The sequence below is a fragment of the Rattus norvegicus genome, chromosome 13 (genome assembly GCF_036323735.1).
Source record: "Rattus norvegicus strain BN/NHsdMcwi chromosome 13, GRCr8, whole genome shotgun sequence".
Taxonomy (NCBI): Eukaryota; Metazoa; Chordata; class Mammalia; order Rodentia; family Muridae; genus Rattus; species Rattus norvegicus.
Genome location: NC_086031.1, coordinates 32,436,500 through 32,444,731, shown reverse-complemented (window position 1 = coordinate 32,444,731; position 8,232 = coordinate 32,436,500). Strand labels below are relative to the sequence as shown.

The 8,232-nt window shown below is 41.0% G+C and overlaps 1 pseudogene; it reads right to left on the bottom strand.

Annotated features, from left to right (window-relative positions):
* Positions 1 to 7,188: 7,188 nt before the first annotated feature.
* On the bottom strand, positions 7,189 to 7,244 carry LOC120096434 (U2 spliceosomal RNA; annotated as a pseudogene).
* Between the last annotated feature and the right edge of the window lie 988 nt (positions 7,245 to 8,232).

Genomic DNA, 8,232 nt, shown 5'->3' with positions numbered 1-8,232 from the left:
TACCGACTCAACCCCTGTTCCCTTAGCTGCTGGCGGGAACCTTTCAGACACTTCTAAACCTTTCCCAGTTCCAATGCCCCCAATCCCATCTGATCTCTTTCTCTGAGCCCCCACTGTTGCATAGGACACTGGTTGGCCCCCACTGACACTCAGGTCTCCTTCATTCCTTCAAGGAAATCTTCAGGCTTCTCCTTAGCACCTCTAAGGATCCTGGATCTGGTACCCAATTTGGGTGTAACAGAATGAGGCTGTGTCTGCATCCTGTCATCCCCTTAGGTGCCTCCTCCTTGGCAAGCTGTTTTCTTCCTGCCAAAGTGGCGCTAGCATTTGCTAAGTGTATGTGGAGAATTACATTGACCACAGGGAGACCTCACGACTCACATCACCAACTTTAAGACCTGGCTAGAGAAGCAGAAGGAGCTCTTTGCCCAGGGGTTCCATCACTGATGACACACATGTTCAACCTACAGGAAACGGGCCCCAGTTCACCCCCACTGATCAGGTGAGTCCCCTCACAACACCCACAAATGACATGTGACCCCCAGTGTGCTTAATCTGTTGATTACAGGGGTACAGGTAGACCCATTTTCACACGAGCAGACCCATTACACCCGTGTGTGTGTGTGTGTGTGTGTGTGTGTGTGTGTGTGCTTGTGTGTATGCCTGTGTGTGCATGTGTAAGTGTGAATGTATGTATGTATGTTAACACATTTGGTGTGTATGTATGTGTATGTTGACATGTTTGGTGTGCATGTGTGTGTGTGTTTGTACATGTGTATGTAGGTGTGCATGTGTGTGTTAATAGTTTGGTGTGTGTATATATGTATGTGTACTACACATAAGGCTAGAGGCTAACATCAACTGTCTTCCTCTTTCGCCTTGGTTTTGGAGCTCACTAATTCAGCCAGTCTGAGCAGCCAATGAGTTCCAAGGATCCACCTCTCCCTGCCTCCCCGGCTGGGGTTACAGAAATCGGCTGCCACCTAGCTTTTCATGAGGGTTCCAGGGGTCCAAATTCAGGTCCTCATGCTTGCGAGGCAGACACTTTATCCACTGAGCCACCTCCAAACCCAGTTGTGTCTCCTCAGCACCCTCAAATGGCAGCTGGTCCAAGTCTGGCTTCATCTTCCAGCAGCACAGCCAGTAAGATGCCCACTCGGGGGTTATTAAGGCAAGAACGACAAAATTCTGCTTTAGGTGTGGGGGTTGCTCCGTTTGCCTCTGCCCTTACTGAGGATGGCGGTCTGTAGCTGCTGGGAGAGGGAGAATTGTTCTTTTTGGAGGATGTGGCCGCTGGGAGGTTTCTCACATGCCTCTGGATGGCCTCACACCCATGCACACACAGTCAGGACCAAGCACTGGGCTTAGTAAGATGTAGATGTGTTGTTGTAAAAATATAAAAAACAAAAAAAAAAGGATTGGTGTCTTTTATTCCACTAGGTCTGACACCTCAGTGCCCCAAGGTATCTGCTAGACATTTTGGCGGAAACACATCCCAACTCCATGGTGGCCCAGTGTCTCCAGCCACTGCACACTTTCCTACACTCAAATCGTCACATAAAGAACACACAACACAATAATGTTTACCAATTGGTAAGATATAATTGCCCGCTTGAACATACAAAGCCAAATCAGGCGAGGATTTCCATCCACGGCTCAGAACTTAGGGAAAAATTAGTCACTACCTCCAAGTAGAGAGCTGTGATGAATGTCTGTAACACCAGACAGAGTGAATGCAGACATATATTATAGAAGTTATTAAGATTAAAGAAAAATCTGTGACTCCGGGTAGAGAGCTTAACAGATGGATATATTTCAGGCTAAAGTCCTGGTTTGATATGTTACTTATTGATATTGGAATTGATAAAAGGTATTTGGCTTCTTTTATGAATTACCTCGCTAAAGGCCATATGGCTCGTTGATGCCGGCTAGCGAGGGTTTGTGGTTACTTTTTATATTTACCACATCAGGAAGCTCAGATTCTCTTAACGTGGGCTCCACGGGAATTTTGGGTTAATTTCCTGATATCACAAAGTACAAAAGCCTATCAGGCTCATTGTTTAGCTTACTTCCTTTTTAAAAAATTGTTTAGTCTTCATGATGGGTGTGACTTTGAGTTTTATGGTTATATTATTACTCTGGGAGAGAGTGCAAGATCCAAGCTTTTCTGGTTTCAGACTAAGGAACACAATAGTTTGGGAGAAAGATTTTGTCTCTGTGTTTTTAAAAAGTGTGATTAGGCTCTGGAAACCTCACAGAGTCATACTGGTCAGATTTGATAGAGGTAGACCGCCTGAAAAAATTAATTCAGGAGAATCAAACAAAAAGAGATTTCAATTCTAAACTTTTGTCTCGAGAGTTGTATTTTGCAGAATGTGCCTACTGGATTTCTGGTCTCAAGGACTTTCAGCTGGGTACAGTCAGGACACATCAGCTATAGCATTTGCTTCATTCTTCCTACCCCCTACCCCCAAGGATATCTCAACGCCCATGTACAGCTTGAAGAAGTTATAGAGGAGTCATCACCCCAATTCCATGGACTTTTGGGGGGCTGAAAGTGGTTATTCTAAAGTTGTTTTTATGAGGAATTTAGAAATGGTTGTAATTTAACAGAGAAGAATTAGCTAGATTGAGTTGTACAGTCATAATCTCATTTGTTAACTAAGCTAAAATCATATCTTTGCTTTGATATAGAATTTATTTGTTAAAAGTTTAAAGGTACAAGGCTTAGATCCAGTCCTTCTAATGGTGTCATCACAAACTTCTAAGTTGATTACACATATGAGTTAAGCATATAGCAAATTTGTGGCTCTGACTTTGTGAGAGTACTTTCAAGATAATATTAAGATATAAAGACAACAGTCCAGATTGTCTTATATAGATAGATGGTTTTCAAAAAACGTCAGAAATCCACAAAATTTGAGATTTAAAGTTATTTATCTTTTGCTGAGACGTATCTGTTCCCCTTTGGTTCCCCTTTGGTGGATTTAATGAAGAATTTGCACATCTCTACCTCCAGGTGAGGCAATACTTTGTGGCTGGGCAGCCACTACACAAAACTGCCTGTTTCATCTGCAGACTAATACTGTCCGGAAAAGGACAAATTATGCAGAATAGTTGACTGATAAACTCTGCCAAGACAGGGTGATCAGCCCTTCAAAATCTGCATTTCAAGAGTCTGTCAGTGGATTTTGTGCCAGAAGGCTGAAGACTTTCCATCACATGTTGCTAACAGGGGACTGTGCTAGTGGAGAATTGTCTCTACAACCTCTCAGTTCTGGAAGCCGTGTTAGGCTTCCTATGTGTATAGATATTTGGTCATTCCCAGATTTCTGACGGGGTTGAAGACTGATTACAGTCTCATAGCCTATCAGGCTGTTTAACTCTGAATATACATATTTTATTGGATAGTTATCAGATAGTATAAAAGCTAGCCAAGATATAATATAGATTTTAAGCCATTCTTAAGCTGGAATGGATAACTAAATATTCTGTTTAACTGATATAGTGATGGACTGGGTGTTGAGTATATCATATGCTTTATAAATTGTAGAATGGTAATAATTGTACTCAATTTATATATAAGTGAAAAGGCTTTTTAGCTGGACAAAAAGGGGGAAATGTTGTGGTTTGCCCTGGAGTTATCTGTATTTTGATGATAATTCCACTGCCTCAAGGACAGCTGCCTAGTCTCTTACTCAGGAATCAGGTGACTTCACCAGAACCTTCTCCCCATTGAATTTGTAAAATACAGGTGAGGGGCAGGTACAGAATACAAGGAGACCTGTCACTGGAGGAGAAGGAAGGATGGGCGGGAGAGGAGTTTGAAGGAAGAAAAGAAGACTGGAACAGAAAGGGGGGGAGAAGCTGTGGTGGGACAATGGAGGCTGACGTAAAGATCTCGCTCTGTGTATTTACAGGTTGTTATTAATCTTCTCAAGGGATGGATGGTACTGGGATTTGTATGTTTAAGTGGGCAATTATATCTTATCAATTGGATCTAAGGTTATTGTGTTGTGTGTTCTTTTTTTTCATATTATCTTAATTTTTATTAAATTATTATATTTATTTACACTACAAATGTTGCCCAATTCCTTGTCTGCCCCCTCTAAGATTTCTTTTTATATATATATATATATATATATTTATATTTATATAAAAAGACCAATAATAGCAGTGTGTTATGTATCAACAGCAACAACAGCTTTTCCAGGTTCTGCAGTCCTCTGAACAAAACTGTAGAGACATCCAGCACACTCCATTAAAAAAAGAGAAAAAAAAAGTAAGAACACAAAACCCGAGAAAACAGCACAGTTCTGTTACTCTTGTGGTACCTGGCACCATTTTTTTTTTTAAATTAGCTTCTCAATCATCATCTGGAAAGAAAACATTCTGAGCAACATCATTAAAAACAGCTCTGATAAAGCACGGTCACTACTACGTATCATAAAGCAGGTACAAGCTATTTTACATCCACAGAGGTATGATACAGTACTGTCCTACATCTATAATACTAGAGGATACAATTTAAAAGGCATTATTTGAGACTTGATTCTACTTTTCCAGCAGAGGGCCCAAAGGATGGTGTGACACAGCTTTGTAAAGAAACATACTCTAGACAGGATTTCCTTTCACTAGTGGCACAGTTCTAAGGATTCATTCTCTCCATGAATGTCAGCTAAAACCGTTATTAAAAAAATGAAATATCCCTAAAACAAAACCGTATAACCACCGGATTCACATGAAGATGACGTAGTGGAGACAAGCTGGACCTCACCTTACCAACAAGCTATCAAATCTGTTATGTTTAAACAGTGAGACCTCCAAGGAAGGAGATGCCAAGTAGTGCTTCAAAGCTTCGGACCACAATCAAACACAGCATCATTTTCAACAGAAGCAGAAGCTCATCTGAATATGCTCAAGAATGCTGACATCAACATTTAATCATCTCCTCACTCATCCAGGAAGAAGGGGAGATCAGTTACTACTGTACTTTATTGTGTTCAACCAAATCACCATGTTACAAAAATAGCAAGCTGCCATAATAAAAAATAAGGCTCCTCTATCCAGCACCAGATAGCATCATTTTACTTTCTTTTTTTTTTTTTTTTTTTTTTTATTAACTTGAGTATTTCTTATATACATTTCGAGTGTTATTCCCTTTCCCGGTTTCCGGGCAAACATCCCCCTCCCCCCTCCCCTTCCTTATGGGTGTTCCCCTCCCAACCCTCCCCCCATTGCCGCCCTCCCTCCATAGACTAGTTCACTGTGGGTTCAGTCTTAGCAGGACCCAGGGCTTCCCCTTCCACTGGTGCTCTTACTAGGATATTCATTGCTACCTATGGGGTCAGAGTCCAGGGTCAGTCCATGTATAGTCTTTAGGTAGTGGCTTAGTCCCTGGAAGCTCTGGTTGCTTGGCATTGTTGTACTTTTGGGGTCTCGAGCCCCTTCAAGCTCTTCCAGTTCTTTCTCTGATTCCTTCAATAGGGGACCTATTCTCAGTTCAGTGGTTTGCTGCTGGCATTCGCCTCTATATTTGCTGTATTCTGGCTGTGTCTCTCAGGAGCGATCTACATCCGGCTCCTGTCGGTCTGCACTTCTTTGCTTCATCCATCTTGTCTAATTGGGTGGTTGTATATGTATGGGCCACATGTGGGGCAGGCTCTGAATGGGTGTTCCTTCAGTCTCTGTTTTAATCTTTGCCTCTCCCTTCCCTGCCAAGGGTATTCTTTTTCCTCATTTAAAGAAGGAGTAAAGCATTCACATTTTGATCATCCGTCTTGAGTTTCGTTTGTTCTAGGGATCTAGGGTAATTCAAGCATTTGGGCTAATAGCCACTTATCAATGAGTGCATACCATGTATGTCTTTCTGTGATTGGGTTAGCTCACTCAGGATGATATTTTCCAGTTCCAACCATTTGCCTACGAATTTCATAAACTCGTTGTTTTTGATAGCTGAGTAATATTCCATTGTGTAGATGTACCACATTTTCTGTATCCATTCCTCTGTTGAAGGGCATCTGGGTTCTTTCCAGCTTCTGGCTATTATAAATAAGGCTGCGATGAACATAGTGGAGCACGTGTCTCTTTTATATGTTGAGGCATCTTTTGGGTATATGCCCAAGAGAGGTATAGCTGGATCATCAGGCAGTTCAATGTCCAATTTTCTGAGGAACCTCCAGACTGATTTCCAGAATGGTTTTACCAGTCTGCAATCCCACCAACAATGGAGGAGTGTTCCTCTTTCTCCACATCCTCGCCAGCATCTGCTGTCATCTGAGTTTTTGATCTTAGCCAATCGCACTGGTGTGAGGTGAAATCTCAGGGTTGTTTTGATTTGCATTTCCCTTATGACTAAAGATGTTGAACATTTCTTTAGGTGTTTCTCAGCCATTCGGCATTCCTCAGCTGTGAATTCTTTGTTTAGCTCTGAACCCCATTTTTTAATAGGGTTATTTGTTTCCTTGCGGTCTAACTTCTTGAGTTCTTTGTATATTTTGGAAATAAGGCCTCTATCTGTTGTAGGATTGGTAAAGATCTTTTCCCAATCTGTTGGTTGCCGTTTTGTCCTAACCACAGTGTCCTTTGCCTTACAGAAGCTTTGCAGTTTTATGAGATCCCATTTGTCGATTCTTGATCTTAGAGCATAAGCCATTGGTGTTTTGTTCAGGAAATTTTTTCCAGTGCCCATGTGTTCCAGATGCTTCCCTAGTTTTTCTTCTATTAGTTTGAGTGTGTCTGGTTTGATGTGGAGGTCCTTGATCCACTTGGACTTAAGCTTTGTACAGGGTGATAAGGATGGATCGATCTGCATTCTTCTACATGTTGCCCTCCAGTTGAACCAGCACCATTTGCTGAAAATACTATCTTTTTTCCATTGGATGGTTTTGGCTCCTTTGTCAAAAATCAAGTGACCATAGGTGTGTGGGTTCATTTCTGGGTCTTCAATTCTATTCCATTGGTCTATCTGTCTGTCTCTGTACCAATACCATGCAGTTTTTATCACTATTGCTCTGTAATACTGCTTGAGTTCAGGGATAGTGATTCCCCCTGAAGTCCTTTTATTGTTGAGGATAGCTTTAGCTATCCTGGGTTTTTTGTTATTCCAGATGAATTTGCAAATTGTTCTGTCTAACTCTTTGAAGAATTGGGTTGGTATTTTGATGGGGATTGCATTGAATCTGTAGATTGCTTGGATAGAGGACGTATCAGATATTAAACTGATAAGAACAGATACTACACTTTGCACACTTGTATATGAACCAACCGAAGATGAGGATTGAGAGTTCATCTTGGTGGATTTTTCCTTTGATGAATATGAAGTGTCCTTCCTTATCTTTTTTGATGACTTTTAATTGAAAATTGATTTTATTTGATATTAGAATGGCTACTCCAGCTTGCTTCTTCTGACCATTTGCTTGGAAAGTTGTTTTCCAGCCTTTCACTCTGAGGTAGTGTCTGTCTTTGTCTCAGAGGTGTGTTTCCTGTAGGCAGCAGAATGCAGGGTCCTCATTGTGTATCCAGTTTGTTAATCTATGTCTTTTTATTGGGGAGTTGAGGCCATTGATGTTGAGAGATATTAAGGAATAGTGATTATTGCTTCCTGTTATATTCATATTTGGATGTGAGGTTATGTTTGTGTGCTTTTCTTCTCTTTGTTTTGTTGCCAAGACGATTAGTTTCTTGCTTCTTCTAGGGTATAGCTTGCCTCCTTATGTTGGGCTTTACCATTTATTATCTTTTGTAGTGCTGGATTTGTAGAAAGATATTGTGTAAATTTGGTTTTGTCATGGAATATCTTGGTTTCTCCATCTATGTTAATTGAGAGTTTTGCAGGATACAGTAACCTGGGCTGGCATTTGTGTTCTCTTAGGGTCTGTATGACATCTGTCCAGGATCTTCTGGCCTTCATAGTTTCTGGCGAAAAGTCTGGTGTGATTCTGATAGGTCTGCCTTTATATGTTACTTGACCTTTTTCCCTTACTGCTTTTAATATTCTTTCTTTATTTTGTGCGTTTGGTGTTTTGACAATTATGTGACGGGAGGTGTTTCTTTTCTGGTCCAATCTATTTGGAGTTCTGTAGGCTTCTTGTATGCCTATGGGTATCTCTTTTTTTAGGTTAGGGAAGTTTTCTTCTATGATTTTGTTGAAGATATTTACTGGTCCTTTGAGCTGGGAGTCTTCACTCTCTTCTATACCTATTATCCTTAGGTTTGATCTTCTCATTGAGT